This window comes from Symphalangus syndactylus, chromosome 14 (genome assembly GCF_028878055.3).
Source record: "Symphalangus syndactylus isolate Jambi chromosome 14, NHGRI_mSymSyn1-v2.1_pri, whole genome shotgun sequence".
Taxonomy (NCBI): Eukaryota; Metazoa; Chordata; class Mammalia; order Primates; family Hylobatidae; genus Symphalangus; species Symphalangus syndactylus.
The window spans coordinates 69,591,961-69,614,404 of NC_072436.2; the positions used below are offsets into that span (position 1 = coordinate 69,591,961).

The window sequence follows — 22,444 nt, forward strand, 5'->3', positions numbered from 1 at the left end:
TATCCAGCTAAGGCCAAATGGCACCTTTTGTGCAAGGTAGACAACCAAGCACCTTGAGCACAAAGACTTCGTCTTTGTAACAGTTGCTCACAAAGACATAGTACTTATTATATGCTGGATTCTGTTCTCTATGCTTTCCATGTGTTAACTTGTTCTTACAACAAGCCTAAGATAATGGCATAATTATCCCCGTTTCACAGATGGGAAAACCAAGGTACAGAAAGTATAATTTGCTCAGGATGCCTTAACAAATACCATAGACTGGGTGGCTTAATAACAGAAATTTATTTCTCATAGTTCTAGAGGCTGGAAAGTCCAAGATTATGGTCTGGCATTGTTCAGTTTCTGATGAGGGCTTTCTTCCTGGCTTGCAGATGGCTGCCTTGTCACTGTGTCCTCATATGGCAGAGAGATAGCTAGCTTTGATTTCCCTTCTTCTTATAAGCGCACCAATCCTATTGGATTAGGGCTCCATCCTGATGACTTCATGTAATCTTGTTACTTCCTAGAGACCCTGTCTCCAAATACAGCCTTACTGGGGGTTAGGCTTTCAATATATGAATTTTGGGTGAACATATGCTGTTCATAGCATTCTGTCCCTAGCCCTTCCCCCAAATTCGTTTTCTTGTCACATGCAAAATACATGCATTCCACCCCAGCAGTCCCCAGAATCTAAACTCATTCTCACATTAAAGTACAAAGTCTCATTTAAATATCTTCTAAATCAGGTATGGGTGAGACTTGAGCTATGATTCCTGTCTTTCTCCAGCTGTGAACCTCTGAAACCAGACAAGTTATGTGCATCCCAAACACAATGGTGAGACAGGTGTAGGATTGACATTCCTATTACAAAAAGGAAAAATAGGAAACAAAGTGTTGATGGGTCCCAAGCAAGTCCAAAACCTATTGAGGCAAATTCCATTATATCTTAAGCCTCAAGAATAAATCCTCTTTGCTTTGATGCAGTGTCATCCTTGTGGCTTGGCAGGGTGACCTTCTCTCGGAAACTGAGGAGGAACTCAGCTCTTCTCCTGCCTGTGCCCCCTCCTCCAAAACACACACACACACTGAGTGGCAACCCTGATCTCTGAGTTGCCTTTGGGGTCATTTCTTCCCTTTGCTTAAATAGTGCATGTTTGTAGCCAAATAGTGATATGGTCTAGTCCTGTAGAATCTGAGAAGGCTGACAGCTTACCTTCATTCTTTCTCATTTTCTCTGTCCCCTTTCTTTCCAGCTATCAATGTCTTTCTGGTATAATCCCGTCAGTATTCCTGGCTTCAGCTGAGATGGCTAATTAAGTATATGAGTCACACTCATGATCTGTTTATCAAATGGTTGCTCAGCCACGCCCTTAGTGATCTCTTCAGAGTAAGCTTTCTCAATTTTTGCAATATGGATAGGTTAAGAAATTTTCCAAGTCCCCAAGTTCTGGTTTCTTTTTTTTTTTTTTTTTCTTCTTAAGACAGAGTCTCTGTCACCCAGGCTGGAGTGCAGTGGCACAGTCTTGGCTCTCTGCAACCTCCACCTCCTGGGTTCAAGCGATTCTCATGCCTCAGCCTCCCTAGTAGCTGGAATTACAGGCATGCACCACTATGCCCAGCTTATTTTTGTGTTTTTAGTAAAGATATGGTCTCATCATGTCTGCCAGGCTGATCTTGAACTTCTGGCCTCAAGTGATCCACCCACCTCAGCCTCTCAAAATGCTGGGATTGCAGGCGTGATCCACCACACCCAGCTTCTGATTCCTTTTTGCTTTTGATTTCTTCAGTTTATCTCATGTTTCCCGAATTTTACTATAAGCAGTAAGGAGGACCCAAACCGCACCTTTAATACTTTGTTTGGAAATCGCTTCTGCTAAATATCTAATTTTATCACTTGCAAGTTCTACCTTCCCAAAAGCACTAGAATGCTATTCAGCCAGGTTGTTTGCCACTTTATAGCAGGATCACTTTTTATTTATTTATTTATTTATTTATTTTTGAGATGGAGCTTCAATCTCACCCAGGCTGGAGTGCAATGGCACAATCTCAGTGCACTGTAACCTCCACCTTCCAGGTTCAGGTAATTCTCATGCCTCAGCCTTATTTCTACCAACATTCTGTTCCTGATTATTCTCTGAGAAGAGGAATGCTTCTCTCCAGCTCTCCTCTTTTCTTTCTGAATGCTTACCAGAAATATCTTTAACCTCCATATTTCTACCAACAGTCCCTTTATGGCAATCTAGGCTTTTTCTAGCATAAATCTTAAAACTCTTCCATTTTCTATCAATTACCCAGTTCCAAAGCCACTTCTAGATTGTTAGGTATTTCTTACAGCAATATCCCACTCTTGGTACCAAAATCTGTATTGGTGGTCTCAAGAGAAGAAGAACCAACAGGAGATTATATATTTATTGTAAGAGATTGGCTAATGCCTTTATGGAAGCTGAGAAGTACCGAGATTTGCAGTGAGCAAGTTGGAGATTCAGGAGAGCCAATGGGATGGTTGCAGCTTGAGTCCAAAGGTCTGAAAACCAGGAGAGCCAATGGTTTAAGCTGGAGTCCAGAAGCCACCCACACTAGGAGGACAATCTGCCTTACTTGGTCCGCTGAGTCAAATGTTAATCTCATCCAGAAATACCCTCATAGATAACTGGGATGTTTGATCACAGCCTTTTGCCTTCCCCCACCTTAAAGAGTAGCTTTGTTTGCTTGTCTACTGGGCTTTGGGTCCCTTGTCTTCATCAGGGGGAATGGTGTAAATAAAGAGAAGGAAGGAGAACAGAAGTTGAGACTAGCTGTATTAGTTTGTTCTCATGCTGCTAATAAAGACATACCCAAGACTGGGTAATTTATAAAGGAAAAGAGGTTTAATGGACTCACAGTTCCACATGGCCTGGGAGGCCTCACGGTCCTGGTGGAAGATGGAGGAAGAGCAAAGGGACGTTTTACGTGGTGGCAGGAAAGAGAGAATGAGAACCGAGCAAAAGGAGAAACCCCTTATAAAACCATCAGATCTCATGGGACTTATTCACTACCACGAGAACAGTATTGGGGAAACCACCCCCATGATTCAGTTATCTCCCACTGGGTCTCTGCCACAAGTGGGAATTATGGGAGCTACAATTCAGGATGAGGTTTGGGTGGGGACACAGCCAAACCATATCACCATCTTTATTAGAGAGGAAAGAGAGCTATCTACAGAAGAAGAGCTCTGGAAGGTAGGAGAAGGGTTAGGAATTCCTGGGATAACTTCCACTGGTGTGGGACTACATTGAACAAAGAGGATGAGAGAGAATTTCCCCTGCTTCCTCTCCTTTCCATCTATTCAATGACCTGCAGAACTTTTCAAGGCATTGGCAGTGGGATTATTTCTTTTGAATGTGGCATTGTAATGGAACTGGGTCTCGGGGTAAGGATGAGGAAGCCCTTACTGATGTGAGTTGTACACACCCTAAGCGGAATTCCTCAGAATCAGAATGAAAGCCATCTGCTGGTCTAGCTGCCTGAGGGGCATTGGGTAGTAAGAGAGTCATGGTACCAGGAACAAATCCCTGGGTCTATCTAAGGCATCAGCTCCAAGTTTCAAGACAGACTCTGAAAGCTTTAGCACCTTCTAGGAATAACAACTCCAGAATAATAAGTCCTGCTGGGCAAGTGGTGATCATAAAAAAAAATTCTTGTGGGCTGGTAGGAGGAACTAGTGCACTTAACATCTGGGTACATGAAGGCCTCCCCCAGAGGGACTTACATGTTATCAGGGCTCAACATGAAGAGCTCTATCCACAGCTCTCCAGGTCTGGACCTAACGTGAGGGTGGGAACTGGAGTCTGGGGCTGTCTGTCTCTGAAACCACTCTGGTTATTTCCTGGCCTGGCTGGGGTTACACTGTCTGATTGTCTCAATAAGTAATAAGACCATAAGTGCTTTCACTTGGCATCCCATTTTGTCTCCATGACAACCTTGGCCAGGTGGAGGATGGCCATAACAAAGCATCCCAGATGGTAATGGTAAACCACAGAAATGTGTGGTCTTGCCATTCTAGAGGCTCAGTCTGAGACCAAGGTGTGGGCAGGTATGATTTCTTCTTGGAGTGTAGATGGCCACCTTCTTGCTATGTCCTCATATGGTCATCCCTTTATGCCAGTTTGTGTCCACATTTCTTACAAGGACATCAATCATACTGGATTAGGGCCCACATATATGACATCATTTTACCTTAATTACTTTTTTAAAGGATTTAGCTCCAAATACAGTCACATTGTGAAGCACTGGGGGCTAGGACTTCAACACATAAATTTGAGGGGGATGAGATTCAGCCCATAACAGAGGGCAAGTGCTGTTACCCTCACTTCATAGCCGGGTAGGGTAGAATAAGGGGTCAGGGTCTTTCCTAAGTCCACACACGCCCTGGGACTGAGATTGGAGACCTAGGCCCTGGACTCCCAATTCAGTTCTGTTTCCAGAGCAGCATCAGCCATAGAGGTGAACTTTCATTTATTGGGTATCTTCAGAATATCTAGACTTATGATTTATCAGTGGTCTTCCTTTGAAAGCACTGACTTCCTTCTCTTGCCCCATCTTAAAGTGGGTTCCCCTAAAAGTAGGTTACAATTGGAGTGTAAGTTGGGAAGCAAGCCTGGGAGGCACCTGTAAGGGAGTGAGAAAGTGATATAGGGAAGAAAAGCCCATAAAAGATGCGTGAGTGAGCAGGTAGGTTACTGCTGTGGGCAGCAGGGGCTCAATCCTGCTGAGGCTCTCTGGGAGAGAATGGAGAACATTGAGGTATTCTCCCAACTCTCAGGGATGAGGGAGCCAGGCTGTTTATCCACAGACTCCTAATGGTCATTGGTTGAGGGCTGATCCCAGGGGTGTTGATTTCTCCAGCATTTCCAGCATGCCCTAGAAAAGGCCATTGATAAGCATGCCTGGGCCTATAGAGTGCTAAGCCCCTGCATTAGTTATCTATTGCTGTGTAACAAATTAATGCAAACTAAGCAACTTAAAACAACACATTTATTATCTCATGGTGTCTGTGGCCAGGAGTTGAGTCTGGGTGTGACTTAACTGAGTCCTCTGCTTCAATGTCTCTCACAAGGCAGAAATCAAGGTGTCAGCCAGGGCTGGGTTCTCAGTGGAAGGCTTAACTGGGGGAGGATCTGCCTCTAAACTTATGTGATGGTTAGTGGAATTCATTTCCTCTAGGACTTTTTTGGACTGAAGGTCTCAGTTTCCAGCTGGCTATTGGCTGGATGTCACCCTCGGTTCCTTGCCATGTAGATCTTCCAAACATGGCTACTAATGAAAGCATGCAGGTCAAGAAGCCAACTGAGACAGTCTGCTAGCAAGACAAAGAATCTTATGTAATGTAATCACAGAAGTGAACATCCCATTATCTTTGCCTTATCCTGTTGGTTAGAAGTGAGCCACAGTCGTGCCAGTACCTAAGGAGAGGATAATACACAGGGCAATGGATACCAGGAGATGGGGCTCACTGTTGCACTGCCAGTTTCTCTCTCTACTAGTTATTCCTGGCCAGAAACATTTTTGTCAGAAGACTTGGAAGATGAGAAATTTTACTGCAAATCAGTCAGAAAGTCTAATTTTAAACTATCTGGCCATGGAGGGTTCGCCAGCTGTGATTTTCCCCGGTCTGACATGGGGGTCTCTTGTGTTTCCTGGCCCCAGTTAAGGGCCAGGCATCTTGGGCTTGTTGCAGTGGGAGCTCTGAAGTCTCGTGGTCTCCCAGTGACAGTTGGAGCCAACTACAGTTGTGGTTCCTTTTCTTGGATTTTGAAGTGAATTTGAAATTGAGAGTTTCTGGAACTTCAGTTAAAATTTCATATAGGCTATGAATGGGGGAATTAATGAAGTCTTATTTCCTGTCTGACATTTGGACAATTCCTAAAGTCCCAGGATGGCACCATCTTCTCAGTATGCAGTATCAGATGGACCCTGGGAGAGGTCGGACATATATGTATACAAACATATATATAAACATATATAAACACATATAAACATATATATAAACATATATATAAACATATATATAAAAACATATATATATATCTCCTGTGATGACTAGGGGAGCAGAATCATTTTTTTTTGCCGGGGGGGAGGAGAATGTATTAGTCTTATCAGCCTTTCAGTGTCTTGTACCAGCTCTGCTTTAAAAAGTTTATTTTCGGCCAGGCGCGGTGGCTCACGCCTGTAATCCCAGCACTTTGGGAGGCTGAGACAGGCAGATCATCTGAGGTCAGGAGTTCCAGACCAGCCTGGCCAACATGGTGAAAACCCATCTCTACTAAAAATACAAAAATTAGCTGTGTGTGGTGGTGCGTGCCTATAATCCCGGCTACTCGGGAGACTGAGGCAGGAGAATCGCTTGAACCTGGGGAGAGGAAGTTGCAGTGAGCTGAGATCATGCCACTGCACTCCAGCCTGGGCGACAGAATGAGACTCTGTCTCAAAAGAAAAAAAAAAAGTTTATTTTCTAGTCCCCTCTGGGAGGCCATGCAGTGTAGTGGTTAGGGCCCACAAACTCTGGAGCCACAGCACTTGAGTTTGATTCATCACTCAGCCACCCACTAGCTGTGTGACTTGGGCAAGCGACTTAACATCCCTGTGCCTCAGTCTCTTCATCTATAAAATGGGGATGATAATAGTGCCACCCTCACAGAGTTTTTGTAAGGATTATGTGAAAATGCATGTAAAGCCCTCAGAACAGTGCCAGGAAACAACAAGAGTTTGCTAGGATTAGTGTGAGAAAACAAAATAACACACTAGGAAGAGAAATTTTGAGGGATGGAAATGACTGGGGTGACTTATGAAACCTGCTATTTCTAACAAAAATTCTCCATTCTCTTTGGGGGTTCTATTAAGATATAGAGCCCACCTTACCTGTGACTTCTGAGCTCTGGAGAAGGGGTTCCCTGTTTCTCAGATCTCATCACCCATTGGCACCAAAAGAGCTACGGCTACCAGGATTGTCTCAATAAACATAACACTTCCTGGCTTCTTTGATCAGACAGACCTAGGTCCTGGGGTGGGGAGGGGAAGGGGTTTCATCTTGTGTGGCTGAGCTTGTAATTCTTCTAGCAGGTTTTGACAGGAGAATGGGGAGAAGTCTTGTGGTCTCAGTGATTCTGAATGAGAATGAGTGAGAAGCTCTGAGTGTGGAAGGAGGGTGCAGGGACCAGGTATGCATGTGTGTTTCTTGTAAGGGAAGGGGGGCTGAAGCAGAAAGACAAGTTTATCCTGGCATCTGAAACAGAATTTCTAGGATTGTCATTAGCATTTTCTTTTCTGAATCAGTAGTATCTCTCAGAGTGGTGTTTTGAAAGTGTTAGTGTTCAAAGGAATCACTAGGGCTGCTTGTTAAAATTGCCAATCCTGAGCCCACCTCCAGAGATTCTGGTTCCACAGCAGCACTGTGGTGGGGGCCAGTGACTTTTGTGGGGGCGTCTGAGGGCTGTGGTGCCCCAGAACCTGGAAGGGCAGAGGGGCCATGATCAGGTTTCGGATCAGTGGCCAGAGGCTTTTCTGGAAGCTGTACATTTTCACAAGCACATTTTCAAAAGCCCTTGGAGAGGATGTTGATTGAGGGGAGTTTTGGGGACTGGTGGAGAACATGGGGGTGAAAAGTCCAGAGCTACCTCTTAACACCCCTACTCTCTGAGGGCCAGGCCTTGAAAGTATTGGAAATGGGAGGTGCCTTAGGTACACTGTCATTTTACAGAGGAAGACGACGAGGCCCAGAGAGGTTAAGTGGAGTGATTAAGGTCTCACAGCTGGTTAAGAGCAGCTCTGAGACGGCAACCGAAGTATTTTGGTTCCCTATCCAGTTCCCCACTCACTACACACCTGTTCCTTCTGGGGCCGGAGACCTGAGGAAGGAAAGGAGTGGGAGGAGAATGTAGTGAGAGTTGGAGAGCGTTGGGTCCACAGCCCCCAAGGGCAGGGCCACAACAAAAATTCTGTCCTGGTTGAAAAGGGAGTGAGAATCAGGACAGGGAGAATTTTGGTTTGGAATTCAGTCAAACAATTGCTATTAAAATCACTAATAGAATTATCTTCCGAAGGCTAGCTGTCCTTTCCAGACGAAAAGAAATATCCCAAGTGTAAGACTTTTGCTTTCTTCCTTTCAGGGAGAATACATTCCCCCAAGGGAGCTCTGTTTCAGATTTTCTCCCTAGTAACAGACTCCCCTGCTTAGCTCTGGCCATCCCGGGTAGTGAGTGGTGCGGGGCGGGGGTGGAAGGGGGCTGGAAGCCTGGCTAGGGGGGTCTGCGGGGGCGCTACGGGGAGGAGGCGCTGCGGGGAGAAGAGGGGCGCTGAGGGGCGGTAGGGGGGGCGCTGCGGGGCGGGGCCGCTGCGGGGCGGTGGGGGGCGCTGCGGGCGGGGGCACTGCAGCACCGCGGCCCTCGGGCGGCCGGCGCGGCCCGCTGGAGGGGGCGCTGTGGGCACCGCGCAGCGGCCTTTTGTCAGCGCGCAGGGCCGGGAGAGCTCTCATTTCCTCCCAGCCTCGTGCGGGAAATGGTTTTAATTCTGACGGCAGGGCTGTGAGGGACTGGCGGGAACCCGAGCCTTTTGTCAAGGAACTGCGGGGTCGGTGGCCAGTCATCCCCGCCGCCGCGGAGCTGCTGCACTGCTGGGGGATCTCCCAGCAGCTCTGACGAGCGCGGGCTGCAGCATGGGCAGAAAACGCTGCTCTGCAGATTAGCTGGGTGGATTTTTTAAGCGCACCCCACCCCCCAAACCCATAAAATAAACAAAACCAACCCGCAGTGGCCGACCGGAGATAGCTAAGATGCCGCGCAGGAGGTAAGGGTCTGGGGAGCGGGCCTGGTGGGCTGCCTGAGGTCGCTAGTCTCCTGTCGTGGAGACCCTGGCATCCCAAGGCCGGGCGGGAGCCGCTTGGCCCAGGTGGGGCGCGTCTGTTTCCGAGCGCGTCGGTGCTGCAGTCCTGGCCGGCAGCCGTGTGTTTTGCGCCTAAAGGTTTCTGGTGATGATGTAGCATCCCAGGCTCTTAGGAAATCAGGGCTGCAAGCACTGGCCCCTGCTTGGGGATGGTGGGACCCTCGCCCGGAGCGTAATGCCTGACAGGTGGGGCTTTCTTTTGGGTCCGAATGGAGGGGCGGCAAGCCTCGCCTCGCCTAGCCGGGCGGGGCCGCCCCTCCCCTCCCCTCCCCTCCCCTCCCTTTCCTTCCCGCTGGGCCGCCGCCCTCCGGGGGAGCCGTGCGAGGAGGGCTTGGCGGGTCTGGGCGCGTCCCCCGGGGCCTCGCGATCGCTGGCGGCGCGGCGCTCAGCCGCAGTGGCCGGCCGAGCAGGTGCGGCGTCGGCAGCCGCCTACATTGAGATCCGGGCAACCGGCACGTGAGCGGGCCTCGTGGGTTTGGATTTTATGCGGCTCCACCACTTTGGAGGGAAAAATCCCACTGTACCCGAGGGGGTCTTGCCAGTCTGTTCCTCTCTTCCATCTTCCCTCTCCTCTCCCTGCCTCCCCTCCCTTTCTGCAGCCGGGGCGGAGGCCATCCCCAGTCCCGGAGGCGGGAGTCGGTGTCTGCTTGTTTTTAAATCACACCACAGCCTACCTGGTGTTGGGGGGAAGGGAGGGAGGGGCAGACTGCTTTAGGATGCAGATCAGGCTCTCGGGTCTGGCCTATTGTCTTGCCTTTTCTCTTCCTTCCTTTTCTCACCCCAATCTCCATCTCCTGCCCAAAAATAAAAATAGAAAATAGGAAATAGAAATAGAAAATAAAAAAGCAAGCTCCAGCCCACACCCTATCAAATTCTTTAAAAAAACTGTCATTTATCTCTGACACATGATTATTACCCATCTGTTTCCTTACACCCACTCTTCCCTCTTGCCGTTTGTCGTCCAAGATTCAACTGACTCAGATGAGCTTTATCGATAATAGAAATCAAATCTCAGTTTCCTAAATGCACATTTCGTGCTTCCTGAGTAACCCAAAAGGAGTGGTTGGTCTGGCATCCTGGCAGAAGCAAAGGGATTGGAGAGGGTGCAAGCAACTGCTTTCACGTCTAGTTTGTGGGTCTAGCTGGGATTCCTGAGATGTTTAATTTGTGCAGTGAGGGGTGTTCTCATTAATGGGATTAGAAAAGTATGTTCCATTTTAAGAGAAAAATAGCAAGTCGGCATTTGAAGTAAAAGTGTTTTAAATGAATCTGACCAAAGAGAACTATGACGTTTCAGACTTGCAAATAATATCGCCATTAGCATATGAATAATATACGTTAGAGACTTAAAAGGGGGGTTTAGACCATTTAATATTTTTACTTTATAATGTTCTACTTTAATTGTGTAATGTGATCAAACTTTGTAGAGACTTTTCTCCTGTAGATCAGGATCTTGCCCAGCCTTTCTTCCCTACTCCTCCCTGCATAGGGCACAAGTAAAAGCAAAGTTTTCATTATTAGTATGATGTCAACACATTTTGAAAAACCACTAAAGATAAATTATTCTTTGATCCAAAATCCATAAGAATTTTGTAGTAAGCCCTGTGTTCTTTCTTGTCGACTAAATTGCCTAGCCTTATTAGAAATATGGTTGTTACATACACAATGTACAACAATGCCTGACATGATATGCTGTGGTTTCTAGGCTTGGATTGAATTTGTTTTAAATATTAGTATAGTGTTGGAATTAGCAAATCTCAGCTATTCTTAAGGTTAACAGATGAACAAATGTGTTTGCTGGCAGTGGGTTTAGTGTTAAGATTTTAAATATATATAAAAAAGACTAGTAGATATATTTATTTATTACCACCTGTTCCACAAGGGATTTAAGATAGTTTACAGGGATTCATAAATATGGCAAGGCAGCCTAACTTGGAAGCAGTTGGGAAAGAAAAAAGGACACTAAGGGTGGAGTCATAAAATGGTCTTAAGCCTGAGGCTGATAGAAAAACATGAGCATGAGATCTTCTACAATGGCTACGGGCAGGAAACAAAAACAGCTCTAAACTTTCTTGCAGCATAAGCAAAAAAGAAATTGACGAACCCATGGCTTATATGTTTTATTTATTTTTTAAACTCATTCACACACTTCTTCACTCAACAAACGTTCAGTGAGGACTTACTACGTGCCAGGTTCTGTAAGACGTACTGGGAACAAAGGGATAAAGCAGATAGACGTGGTCTCTGTCTAATGGGCTCTTAAAGACAAATGCAAGAAATGGGCACTCATCAAGAAATCGCTCAAATGAAGAATTACAAACTGTGATAACAGCTGTGTGGGAAAAACACAAAACACAAAACATTATATGGCCAGAACATAAAAACACAACGATTCTTTTTTATTTTTTATGTTTTATATTTTTTTGAGACACAATCTCACTCTGTTGCCCAGGCTGGAGCGCAGTGGCATGATCTCGGCTCACTGCAACCTCCACCTCCTGGGTTCAAGTGATTCTCATGCCTCAGCCTCCCGAATAGCTGGGACTACAGGTGCGTGCCACCATGCCCGGCTAATTTTTGCATTTTTAGTAGAGATGGGGTTTCGCCATGTTGGCCAGGCTGGTCTCAAACTCTTGGCCTCAAGTGATCTGCCTGCCTCTGCCTACCAGAGTGCTGGGATTACAGGTGTGAGCCACTTTGTCCAAACACCAGTTCTTGATTCCGAGACCAGAAAGGAATTTTTCATAATATGACATAGTGTTTGCAATGATGCCTTCGATCACCTCCTCATCAGACACAAGGACAAGTTTCATAGGGTTGTTTTTTACAATGGCCCTCAGCATGAGCTAATGATATCATGCCACAGGTCTCTCAGCCCCCTGGGGTTCTGAAGATATATGTATTTTGAAGGATCTGTGTATTCTCTGACATTAGTGGTTTTATTCCAGTGATAATCTTTTGGCGGAGTCTTGCTCTGTCACCCAGACTGTTTGAGTAGGGATCTTGCTCTGTTACCCAGGAGATGCAGTGGCATGATCATAGTTCACTGCAGCCTGGACCTCCTGGGCTCAAGCGATCCTCCCACCTCTCCCTCCTGAGTAGCTGTGACTACAGGCATGAGCCACCATGCCTGGCCTATTCCAGTGATAATCATAAATAATTAGCAATAAAAATGTGTTCTGGATCATCTTGATGGCAAGGCTGAAACCAATGCTGGAGTCTGCGTTTGCCTTTGTATCTTAACATTTGAGCCATGGGCAGGCCTGGTGGCTCCAATCACAGCCCGGGTGAAGGGAAGGGAAGTTGGAATAGTGGAGAGAGTGAGTCTACACAGGACACACACAACTTGCCAACTCTAAAAGAACAGCTCCTGGCGACCACTGCTCTATTGGCAGGGATTGAAGATCTCATGCCAGTTCACCTTTGTATGGATCAAGTTTGCAGCAATTTATTAGCAGCAGATGTAGTAAAAACACAACAGAAAAGTTGCTGTTGTGGATTTTAACAATATTTGAATTAGATCTTCATTTAATGCATATTTAGTAACTCTCCAATAGGTACCTTACGTCTAAGAAAATGAGATGGGGCCGGGCACGGTGGCTCACGCCTGTAATTCCAGCACTTTGGGAGGCTGAGGCAGGTGAATCACCTGAGGTCAGGAGTTCGAGACCAGCCTGACCAACATAGTGAAACCCCATCTCTACTAAAAATACAAAAATTAGCTGAGCATGGTGGTGGGCAACTGTAATCTCAGCTACTCGGGAGGCTGAGGCAGGAGAATCACTTGAATCCTGGAGGCAGAGGTTGCAGTGAGCCGAGATCACTCCGCTGCACTCCAGCCTGGGCAACAGAGCAAGACTCCATCTCAAAAAAAAAGAAAAGAAAATGAGATGGGTAATTTGTTCTGATGGTTAAGTGACACCAGACTGTCTGACTTCAAAAATTATTTTTCTGCTTACTAGCTGTGAGAGTTTAGGCAAGTTACTCAACCTCTCTCCTGTTCAGTTTCTTGTAATAGTATAGGAATAAATATATGGCATTGATTGCATGGTGATATTATAAGAGTGAGTTGTTACATGTGAAAGACTTACCTATTGCAACAAATTAATTTTATTACTTTGATATTTTAAAGTTGATAGTTGTATTTGTACATTGTTTTGGCATTTTAATACTGTAAAAGCTGTAAAGCGTAGGTGTGTAGAACTGGTATTTATGAGTATACATATTTAAGTTACATTTTAATACAAGTGACTTAGGTCAACCATGAGGTCATGAGAAATTTTTTCCACCAAAAGGGATTTTTATATAGTTTAAGCATTTTGAACTATGTACAGGGATACACACAGATTCTTGGAATAGAAATTTGAATCTTTAGAAGAAGAGACTGCAGCCACAATATTTGACTCTACATACATTGGCTGCTACAATTTTAGCCTGAAATAATTTTAAAGCAGTAATATGAAAAACTGCCTGTCTTCAATGACAACCACCACGAAATCTTCCAAACTCGAAGAGCACTCATGGAATGGCAAGCTTCTAGTAAAGATTTCATCCCCGTCTGTCTTCCAAGATAAACTACATAGGAAAGCTTTGCCAATGTTACTGAAAGAGATGAAGAGAAAGTGTATCCTCTGTGGAGTCTAAACTTCAGTTGTATAGATTTAAACAAGTTTATTGATTATATTATTCAAATTTATTTTAAACTTTTCTTTGTAGCTAAGTGATCTGTCAAAGAATACAAAAGATGTTAGTCTCAAATGATATTTTTGGCTGGGTGTGGTGGCTCACGCCTGTAATCCCAGCACTTTGGGAGGCCGAGGCGGGTGGATCACCTGAGGTCAGGAGTTCCAGACCAGCCTAGCCAACATGGTGAAACCTTGTCTCTACTAAAAATACAAAAATTAGCTGGGTGTGGTGGTGGGCGCCTGTAATCCCAGCTACTCCAGACGCTGTGGCAGGAGAATTGCTTGAACCTGGGAGGTGGAGGTTGCAGTGAGCTTAGATCGCACCATTGCACTCCAGCCTGGGCAACAAGAGTGAAACCCCATCTCCAAAAAAAAAAAAAAAAAAAGAAAATGATATTTTTGACCACTTTCCTTTTGCTATGTCCTTTAGCATGTCTATATACCTTTAAATCCATATATATATATATATAATATACAGTTATATATTTATTTGATATATAATTATGTAATTATATACTATAAACCTGTATTTGTGTATATTTTATATGTTTTTACATAGTTATATTTGATGCTGTATTACTTAGGGCCCTGATTATCCAGGACTGATGGGTTTTCTGGGATGAGGGATTTTCAGTGCTAAAGCTAGGACAGTGCCAGGCAAATGGGGATGACTGGTTATCCTCTGTGACACAAACGTTGTGACCCTTGACTCTCCATTGTGGGGTGAATCTTCCTTATTTCCAGACCTTCTTTGTCTCATTGTATTTTTATTTTTGTCTTAAATTTTACTGTGTGATAAGAAATCTGGTCCTACCTTCTTTCTATTTTCATTTCCCTGGCGTGATGCTCATTCTCTTTCTTCTTAAGCTTTCTTCTTTTATGTCATTTTGATTTTTGTCTATTTTAAGCATCATAATTGGATTTTTAATCCAATTGTGACTAAATTTACATTTATTATATGTGATACGGTCACAGATCTTCTAAAATTTTATTTTACATTAAAAAAATTCCAAGTTATCTTCCCACCCCCTTTCTTAACTCAAATGTAGTGTAACAGTCCCTTGTTCTTTAGATAAAAGGGAAATTTTCTGCCCATTTTTTTCTACTAGTCTTCATTGACATTAAAAAATATAATTGTGTTGGCCAGGCACGGTGGCTCACACCTGTAATCCCAGCACTTTAGGAGGCCGGGGCGTGTGGATCATGAGGTCAGGAGATCGGCCATCCTGGCTAACATGGTGAAACCCCGTCTGTACTAAAAATACAAAAAATTAGCCAGGCGTGGTTGCGGGCGCCTGTAGTCCCAGCTACTCGGGAGGCTGAGGCAGGAGAATGGCATGAACCCGGGAGGCAGAGCTTGCAGTGAGCCGAGATTGCACCACTGCAGTCCAGCCTGAGCGACAGAACGAGACTCTGTCTCAAAAAAAAAAAAAAAAAAAAGTTGTGTCTATTTGTTCTTTCATAAATAATGAGAGATTTAGTATACTTTAATTCATTCCTTCCTTCCTTCCTTCCTTCCTTCCTTTTTTTTTTTTTTTCTGTCACCCAGGCTGGAGTGCAGTGGTACGATCTCATCTCACTGCAACCTCTGTCTCCTGGGTTCAAGTGATTCTTGTGCCTCAGCCTCCTGAGTAGCCAGGATTACAGGCACCTGCCACCACACCCGGCTAATTTTGTATTTTTAGTAGAGACCAGGTTTCACCATGCTGGCCAGGCTGGTCTCGAACTCCTGATCTCAGGTGATCCACCCGCCTTGGCCTCCCAAAGTGCTGGGATTACAGGTGTAAGCCACCGTGCCCAGCTTTCTTTTTTGTTGCCCATCTACCCCCACTAACTTTTTGCCTTAAAAACATTTTGGCTTTTAGATCCAGATTATTGTTTTTAAAAAAAAGCAATGCATGCTTTTGCTTTCCAGAATTATTTTTGACACTTATATTATGTTTCCTAACCATACTAACAGCTGCTATCTAGACTGAGAGTTATATGGGTTACAACACTCAGTCCATTTCCTATGCTCAATCTTCATTTTAACTTATTCCTTGATTAGTTGGAATCTTTTTCAGGAAAGGTAATATATTCCGGTAGTTCTTGCTTGCCTAAGAACTTCTTTATGTTGCCCTCTCACAGTAACATCATCCTTTTGGGGCATACACTTCTTCATCATAATCTTTTTACCTAAAAACTCCAAATATTATTCTTTTGTCTTCTGGCATTTTGTATGATGGAAGATAAGTTTGTTGCCAACTTTATCAAAATAACTGTATGAAAGTCCACAAAAGTTTTGTTTCTTTCCCTTGTAATGACTACTTTATTTAAAAAAACCTTAAAATATATAAAACATGACACAGATATAGGAAAGGACCTGAAACGAATGTGCAGTTTAGCAAAATATTATAAAGTGATTGCCCACGTGACCACCATGCAGGTCAAGAAGCAGGACACAGCCAGCTCCTAGAGCCCAGTGCACCCTCGGACCACACCCTGCTTCCCCTTTGAGGTAACCACTCACCTTCCTTTTATGGTAACCATTTTCTTGCTTTCTTTTATAATTTTATAATCTAAATTTGCATCCTCAAACAAAGTACATCAGACTTGTTTCTCTGAAACTTTAAAAAATTAGAACTGTACCATTTGTATCTTATTCATTGTTATAACATCTCCATGGTGACTACTTTGATGCTTGAAAAAATATATATCAAATTTATTCCAAGAGTATTTGGAGCCCTGCCTTGCTTGTTGCTCTGAAACTCACTTTGTCTGATGATTGGGGAATCCAGCACAGCCAAGAAGGAAGTGGCTTGTGTAAGACAGTGGTCAGTTTTAGACAACATGAGTTTGAGGTGGGGATGGCCAGCAAAGAGGCAGACGTATGCATGTGTCACGGCTGGGACCCGAGATCCGAGTTGCAGGTTCACTGTTATAAACACACATATGTAGGTTTCAAGATGGCATCATGGACCTAAATATTTGCCTTTTCTTCAAAATGACCAAAGACAAATATAGTAAGGAAAACATCGATCTGAGTTTTAGAGAAGAGAACAAACACTGGGCCTAGATTCTTTAAGGACTCTGTAAAAGTTAGAGTACAGATGGTGCCAGCCAATATCAACCAGCCCATGAGCATCAACAAGGGGCTTTCCTGGGAAGAAGCAGTGATGTCCTCTCAGCTGAGTGCTAGTATCCCCAGGCTTAATGAAACAGGGCTAGATGGGCTGTGGTATGGTCAGTGGGGTGGGGATGAGGCATATAAATCTAAGGGCCCTGGGAAATCTATCAGCACTGCCACCTTGAGTGTCAGACCCCCATCTTAGTCTGCCTGTGTTGCTACGAAGGAATTTCCAAGGCTGGGCAATTTATAGAGAAAATGTTTACTTTACTCATGATTCTACTGGCTGGAAGACTGGGCAGCTTGTGGAAGCCTCAGGCTGCTTCCACTCCTGACAGAAAGCAAAGGAGAGCTGGTGTGTGCAGAGATCACATGGCAAAAGAGGAAGCAAGAGGGGAGGGAGATGCCAAGCTCTTCTTAACAACCAGCTGTCATGGGAATGAAAAGAGTGAGAACTCACTCACTACTGCAAGAATGGCTCCAAGCCATTCATGAGGATCCGCCACCATGACCCAAACACCTCCCACAAGGCACCCCCTCCTTCAGCATGAGCTTTGGAGGGATCAAATATCCAAACCATAGCACCCTCAGTTCCTCAGACGTGTGCTGAGGGAGCTCCCAGTAAAGTGGGGATTTAATATATCCAGCTTCAAACAAGGTTGATTCTGATCACTTCACCAGATGCAGCTAAAAATAAAGATACAAAAGTACATAAATAAACGCTACTCCACCCAGCAGTAAATACCTGTAATATATTTGATCTAACATAGGGCCTCATCCTGCAAGCTTCCAGGGCAGGATCTGGAGGTCAGGGAGCTTAGGATCTAGGTACCTGAATACAAATTTCAGTGCTCCATTTAATACCTGGAATGGTTTTCTCTGTGCCTTTTTTCCAGCTGTGAAGTGGCTGAAAAAAACTTTCTAGGCCAAGTAGTAAATCCCTGTGGCTTCTATCAGTAGCAGCCTTAAGGACCATTTGACATCCTTCACGCCATCCCCATGGCTCCCTGAATTGATGACAATTCTAGTAGTTTCCATGAGTCCAGGCTAGACTTTGGTTTCCATGTCCATGTTGCCTTCCATTCTGCCTGGGCTACTTTGCTTGGATTCCTGTTTCATATGGCCACACTGCCCCTGGCTGAAACCCTGGATTACTTTAGAGTCCCCCCACCTTCTTCCCTGCTTCCAGCCTAGTCTTCCTCCATCCATAGTTTATTATTATTATTTTTATGAGACAGGGTCTCGCTCTGTTGCCCAGGCTAGAGTGCAGTGGTGCAATCATGGCTCACTGCAGCCTTGACCTCCTGGGCTCAAGCAATCCTCCCATCTCAACCTCCCAAGTAGCTGAGACTACAGTGTATGCCAACATGTCTGGCTTATTTTTTTTTTTTTATTTCTAGCAGAGACGAGGTCTCACTATGTTGCATAGTTGATCTTTTTAAAACAAAAATCTAATCTCATCATTTCTCTACCCTCCGGATAAAGCCCAAGCTCCATACCTGCCTCAACTGCTTTTCCTCTTTTTCCTTTATGCTCTACCCCGTAGGTAGGCTGAACCACTCCATTTTTCTGAACATGCTTTCCCACCCTCCCAACCCTTCCAAAGCAACTCTTTCCACCTCCTCATATGCCCTCTCCCCACCTTTTATCCAGCCAGTTAGTTCTTTTAGAAAGCCAATAAAATAGACAAACTTCCAGAAAGCCTAATTAAGATACAAAGGCAAAAAAATTCACAAAGCTAGAAATGACATATGGAGCAGCATGGAGAAAAGATGTGAAATCTCAAGAACACTGCATTATTGTATCCCAACATCTGTGAAAATCTTGATGAAATGGACTATTTCCACTGAAAATATGCATTACCAATATTTACTCAAGAAATAGAATGTTATGTTCCCGGATGGGAAGAACCAACGTTATAAAGATGTCGATCCCTCACAGTTCCTGCCGCGTGGATGGCAGCCTCCCTGGTAACCGGAAGTGATGGAGATTTGTTCCTATTTTTACATTCCTTCGGTAATTTTCTGTGGAATTTTGAAAGGGTCATTAAATGTTTGTGCTTGATTGTGAATCATTTTATTGAAGGGTAAATCAACACAAGGGCATTTGAATGTTATTTTTAAATTGTTTTTCTCAAAGAACAAATGAAGTTATTAAACTTTGAAATGCATGGAAGCTTTATGAAACACAATTTCATTTAACAATGGAAGTGATTTTCTGCCTGTGTTATTTTATTGAGTATGAATTTTATCATGTTTGCTTTCTTTACTCGGCATGGAGTCTCCATAAGAATATCTAGGGGTTTACTTTGAAAAATCTACTGTGAAAAGACAGGAAAAGTGAGGGCGGGTTCGGTTCTTTCCTCCTTTCCTCATGTCAGATGGCAGAGCATCCATACTGATTATCTCAGCATCCCTTTTTTTAGAATTTATTCTCCTTCCCTCTTAACAGCATATTTCTCTTAGATCTTTCCAACACCCTCATTTGTGTCTTAAATTAGCTACATCTGTTACCATAGTTATGCAGTATCCAGCTTAACCATTCCACACTCTTTGCTACCATACTGTATGCGAGACTTCCTCTCTCTTATTTCATAAAATATACCATTATTTTTCTTTATTCTTCTCCTGTCCCCAAACTTTTAGTTTTTAAGGCAACACTTGTTCATACTTAATTAATCAAATAGGATGGAAGGTCTAATAAAAGGCAACAATCTCTGTCCAAATCCACCCCAAATCCCTTATCCACAGGCAAACCAATTTTAGCTGTGTTTTTTTGTTCTGCTGTAGATACCTCTGTATCTCAAAATAATATGCATGTACTGCTGTTTCTGAATGTATCAACTGTGATCATTGTCTAGTGACTTTCTGCCGTAAAAATTAAGGTTGAACCAGCTGGGCGCGGTGGCTTATCCCTGTAATCCCAGCACTTTGGGAGGCCGAGGCAGGTGGATCACTTGAGGTCAGGAGTTCAAGATCAGCCTGACCAACTTGGTGAAACCCTGTCTCTACTGAAAGTACAAAATTAGCCAGGTGTGGTGGGGCATGCCTGTAATCCCAGCTGCTTGGGAGGCTGAGGCAGGAGAATCGCTTGAACCTGGGAGGTGGAGTTTGCAGTGAGCCGAGATCGCGCCATTACACTCCAGCCTGGGCAACAAGAGCTAAACTCTGTCTCAAAAGGAAAAACAAACAAACAAAAAACCCTCAAGGTTGAAGCTTACTTGCACTACAACTCCATCTCTTCACCTGTCTTCTGGCCATCCCCACAACTCCAGACAATAGATTCATTACAACCAGATTTCCCATTCCATCCACTGTTGATCGTGTCACCTGACTCTATGCCATAAATAAAGCTATTACCACCATGTCTCCTTGCCTGCTCCCTCCTTCTCTAGCTGTACATTTACTTTTGTACTATCAAAATTGATAAAATACTGTTTCCTAGCCATGGTTGTTTCTATGATTTGTCTATAAGGTAATTAAAACAAATGAAAACTCCTAACAGTGTTCAGTATCTGACTGAGTTGATATTGCTTACTGCATAATAAGTAGCATGCTAGGATTTCATCTTTCTCAGGACTCCAGTGTCTCAATCCAGGGTGGAATTCACATGAATTGTTATCTGGGGCCCCGTAAGTGACCCACAGAGATAGGCTTTAATCTGGGGGCACCAATACCATCATAGTATGGCTCTAGTTCTCTCCTGCAGTGTGTGCAGTTTCTCTAAGAAGACCCATCTAGTGATTGAAGCTAATAAATCCAGAAAGAACAGTGTATGCATGCTATTTTGAGATAAAGAGTTAACTGAGTGCCTGACTGGGGACCGCTGTATGTTGGGGGAGGAGAGGGGGTAGGCAGGATCTGCTGCTCTGTATAGAGACCTGCAATTTGTCCCTGTGTTCAGCCTCTGTTATTTTTCTTTCTTTCTTTCTTTCTTTTTTTTTTTTTTTGCTGAGATGAAGTTTCACTTTTGTTGCCCAGGCTGGAGTTCAATGGCACGATCTCGGCTCACTGCACCCTCTGCCTCCCGGGTTCAAGCGATTCTCCTGCCTCAGCCTCCCAAGTACCTGGGGTTACAGGCATGTGCCACCACACCTAGCCAATTTTTGTATTTTTAGTAGAGGCAGGGTTTCACCATGTTGGCCAGGCTGGTCTCGAACTCCTGACCTCATGATCTGCCCGCCTCCAAAAGTGCTGGGATTACAGGCATGAGCCACCATGCTCGGCTGTAAACATTTTTTAAAATAGATAAATTTGACCTGGATAGCAGCCCCACTGTTCATTTTTATGAGGAGAGGGAGGGAGGGCTAAATAAAAAATGTTTAAGAAAATGTGCATTTACATTTGCTGGAGGTGTACTAGATGATGAGTAATTGGTCACAGTGGTAGGTAAGTGTATGGTTCAACCCAGCTCATCAGTCAGTCAACAAGTGTTTACTGAACACCTTCTATGTGTGGTTACTGTGCAGTACTGGGGATGCCACGAGCCAGGAGTTTACACTCTAGTGAGGAGAGACAGACACTACGCATAAAAACAAACAGTGTCAAGCATTGATACCCATTATGCAGAAGATACACTCATTTTAACATGAGGGAGGAGGCTGCTTTAGCCAGAGTGGTCAGGGAAGGCTTTTTTGGGAGGCAGCAGTGAGCCGTTGCAGGTGGGTTCCTGAGATGGATCAGAGGATAAGCTAGTGCTGGCTGATTGCAGGCATTTTCATTATGCTATTTGAGGCCACGTCATTGGCCAAGAGTGGAGTGAAGAGGGAGTCAGGGAGATTTGAGATGAGAAGGTGGGAAATGATCCTGTTGAAGAGTCTGTACTTTGAGAGAAGGGCAGGTTGCTTGGCAATGTTAAGAAATCATTTGAAAGGTGTAGAGGGTAATTTGAAGTGAGTCCAGTCCACAGAGTTTTGTGCAAGGGTCAATGGCTCAGTGCAGGCAGGGGCAAGGTCCATAGGGTTTAACTAAGGGTGGGGCTCTGTGAGGTAGAAACAGTGGGTGGGTGAGAGGGCAGAGGAGTTAGAGGTGTTTTGCAAGGGAATGGTTATCCAGCTGGATGGTTTAATTTAAACTACATGAGAAGAGATGGGAAAAGTAGAGTTGGAGATAGGTAATTAAAAAGTGATTAGCAGGTATCAGAGATGTTGGAGAATTGCTAGGAGGTGGGGTGCCAGAGCTGGGCTGGAAGGGGATGGTCAAAGAGTAGGATGTTGACATCCACACATTGAAGGTGGTGATCTTGGTAGCAGCAAGATCTAGGGTATGACCACGGGAGAGGGTGACCGAGGCTGGGGTGGAAGGAGAGATAAGTGGCATTGGAGGCCATGAAGATGTGATGGTGGGTGTCGGGTGGATGACTGTGTAGATGTCAACGTCAGCAGGAATGAGTAAGGAGAGTGGTGGAGGGGAAGATGGTTAGCCAGGAGCTGGAGTCCTCGGAGAATGAGAGGAATGGCTGGGCAGCAGAGGAGAGTCACAAGGAGGAGTGACAGGAAGTCAAGTTGGAAGACTGTGCTTCCAAGGTGATGGGGTTTTGAAGGAGTGGAAATAGATAGAGGTGACTATAGGGCTCGAGGAGATGTGCACCCAGGCCCTGAGTACCTGGGATGTGGAAGAGAGTGCTGTGGGGCAATAGTGTGCTGTGGGAGAGCCACATTTTAGCTTCTTCGTTTGTGGATCACAGAAGTGGGCTTTATGTAGCTGAATTTGGAAGTGCTGTGAAAAATTATGTGATTGTTCAATTCGATTGGTTT

The 22,444-nt window shown here is 44.6% G+C and overlaps 1 protein-coding gene across 1 annotated transcript in view; it reads left to right on the top strand.

The window, feature by feature from the left end:
- The first annotated feature begins 8,402 nt into the window (after nt 1-8,402).
- Nucleotides 8,403-22,444, top strand: part of ADD2 (adducin 2) — a 113,134-nt gene continuing 99,092 nt past the window's right edge. Inside the window, exon 1 of the mRNA XM_055241103.2 lies at nt 8,403-8,802. The gene's annotated coding sequence lies outside the window, so the exon portion shown is untranslated. The remainder of the gene's footprint in view (nt 8,803-22,444) is intronic.